Here is a 3,464-nt window from a genome sequence, read left to right on the forward strand (position 1 = left end):
GCATTCATCTCACAAAGAGAAACCATTTTTTTGTTGAGCAGTTTGGAAACACTGTTTCTGTAGAATCTGCAAAGGGGTATTTGGGAGCATATTGAAGCCTGCAGTGAAAAAGAAAATATCTTCAGATGAAAACTAGAAAGAATCTTTCTGAAAAACTGCCTTGTGATGTATGCACTCATCTGACTGAGTTAAACCTTTCTTTCGATTGAGGGTAGCCTGATTTTTCTTACATCAACCTATTGCACAGTAGCACTAAAGACATGGATATACTGTCAGAAACACACAACAAAAATATCTGTAGTGTTTTCAGTGTTATTGATGTTGATTTTATGAGTAAAAATGAGGGCAAAGTTATTACAGATGCTGTTATCCAATTAGAATATCTGCAAATCAGGTGTGAGTACAACATTTCAAAATTACTGATTTATGGATGTAGTTAAAATTTAATTACTAGTTAATATCTCAGTGATGTTGATAAATATTAGGTCACATTTATATGAATGATCAACTGATAAAATTAGCAGATCATTTTAAGTAACTTGTTAAATCACAAATATTTTACTATCAAAACTAAGTTCTATGGTCTGATATTCCTGTAATGGAAATGTTATTTGTATTATTAATATTTACCTTCAAGTGGAAGTAAACTTACCCTTTACTCTTCCTCCTCTGACCATCTCTGTGCTTTGCTTTTCTCAGCCTTGTCTCACTACATCTGAGATGCTGGGATACTTTTAACAGAGGAGGAGCATATGTTATACAAACATAAATATGATATTTATTTTACATTGAAAAAGATTAAACATAGAACTCACAAAAATTGTGGTTTACAGGCTGTAACTTGAGATTTCAGCTACTTATATACAACACATGATTGGTTTATAATATAACCTGCTTAATTTTAATTAACAAGGTTCTGTATACATTTATATATCTTAAGGCATTAGGCAGTGTGTTTTAGGGTTTAGGAGTTTTTGAATTTGAGAAAACTGAGTCAACACACTTACGTACTATAATAGTACACATTGTGTACTCTTCCCTTTAAGTCCCCAAAAGTACCCAAAGATGAAACATACTCATGTTTCTGTGAAGAGAAATGAATATTCCCTTTAAGGTGAAGGGTACATGAATGTAGACTTAAATAGCTTCTCTCAATTAAGTATATATTACATCAGAAACTGAGTTACCTACCAAACTTATTATAAAAAGCCTTACTTAATTGAGCTTTTTGAATTTTAGATAAATTATTCTGAATCTGCCTTAATTATGATTTTGAAAACACAGTACTGAATAAAAAGCCCAGGTGAGATACAAAGCATCATAATAGACAGTAAAAATACAAAGAGTTCTGCCGTCAATTGTAGGGACTATGTGACTTGGATTTGGAGAGTAAATAGCATCTTGCAGTAGAAAACGGTTGCTTTGTTAAGTTTAAAAAAAAAAAAAAGTAGCCAGTAGTTACAGATTTAATATTGGCATAACTTGGCATTTTAGCAATTATGTGAGATATTCAGTGTGACTTGATAAACCATTAGAGAACCACAAATTAGTAACATCTCACTGACTATAGCATGGAAAATTTTACAATGGACCACAGTAAGGAAGTATTCAAAATTGCCTGTAGAAAAAGATGTGTGTGCTCTATGTTAGAGAAACTGGCAATGTGGAACATATGTGTTGAGAGAATTACAAGCTCTTTATAAGTTACAATAGGCAGGTATTGGTACTTGGATATTTGAGGCAGTTAAGAGATGTTAACGCTGTGTCCCGGGTGTAATTTGATAAGTGGAGGGAATAGTAATGCAATTTACTGATAGAAAAAAGAGAACCTATTTGAGCGGATTCCATTTTAGAAGCATATGGGACACCAAATCAAAAATTGTAATGGGGAGTTGGATACACATGTCCAAAATCTGGACTCATCTAAAAGGATCCATGTGTTACTATAGATGTAATAATGAAAAAAAGTCATAGAAAGGAAAGTCCTAGAATGGAAAAAAAATTTTAAAGTGTTAATGTTAACAAGGTAGATAATATTAAGTTACCGAAAAAAAATCCATAGCCTCTAAATAGTTGGTTTAATTGGTATGTAAGAAGAAGAGTTTGTGTGTGTGTGTGTGTGTGTGTGTGTGTGTGTGTGTGTGTGTGTGTGTGTTTTGTTTTGTTTGTTTTTTTGAGAGAGTCTTGCTCTGTCGACCAGGCTGGAGGGCAAGAGTGCAATCTCAGCTCACTGAAATCTCCACCTCCTGGGTTCAAGCAATTCTGTGCATCAGTCTCCTGAGTAGCTGGGATTACCAGGGCCCATCACCGTGCCTGGCCAGACTGGATTTGAGAAAAATGATAATTTTTTAAAAAACTGTGGTTATAGTAAAAACAGATCTTTAGCCTTCTTCTAGAATTCTTACTTGTGTCATCTGCAGTAAAATAAGCCTAACAATTGCACCACAATTAGTTGCCCAAAGATGCCAGGAGACACAAAGTTTTATTGTTGTAGGATTTTAGAAACAAATCATACTATGTATCTGGAAACTCTATACACACATGCTCTCTCTCTCTCTCTCTCACACACACACACACACACAATTTTCACTCAATAGATATTATAATAAACTCACTGAAAACTGACAATAAATGAAAGTTATTATAAATTTATAGAACAAAATGATTAAAGGCAAGTGATAAACTTAAATTTTAAACAACTGAAAATATTAATTTTCTAATTGTTCTTTGGTCCACCATCATAAATTACACGCAGGTCAACTAATGTTGTAAAATTGACATGAAGAGTTCTTATCAATGAGATTTAATTCATGCCATTATAAAAATAGTTTGCAGTCATACATTGTTTAATATGTAACTGCACATATTTCCTCTAAAGTAAGGCTAAATCACATCTTAGCCTCATCTCATGCAAGAAAGTGATTAAAGGTATACATGTTGGGTTAATGTGAAAAATAGTGGCTGTGGATTAATGTGGGTTTTATGTATGAATTTATTATTCTTATTAAGACAAGCATGAAATGTTTTCTGTAATTAACATTTAGTCTATTCAATAGGCAGCATTAAACAGATATATATCAACATCTGCTCTGTACCAAGCACTGTTCGAGACAGCAGATAACAATATAGGCAAAGATAATACTAATCCAAATTGCACATAAAAACATTTGATACTATTGATAATGTGGCAAATGACGTGATTTTCACTTTATTATATATTTTTTCTTTTTTTTTCCTGTGTGTTTTCTTTAAATTATACTTTAAGTTCTAGGGTACACATGTACAACATACAGGTTTGTTACATATATATACGTGTATCGTGTTGCTGTGCTGCACCCATCAACTCATCATTTACATTAGGTGTATCTCCTAATGCTATCCCTCTCCACTCCCCAATCCCGGTGTGCGATGTTCCCCTTCCTGTGTCCAAGTGTTCTCATTGTTCAATCCCTATCTATAAGTGA

Source organism: Trachypithecus francoisi, unplaced genomic scaffold (assembly GCF_009764315.1).
Source record: "Trachypithecus francoisi isolate TF-2019V2 unplaced genomic scaffold, Tfra_2.0 Contig00718, whole genome shotgun sequence".
Classification (NCBI taxonomy): Eukaryota; Metazoa; Chordata; class Mammalia; order Primates; family Cercopithecidae; genus Trachypithecus; species Trachypithecus francoisi.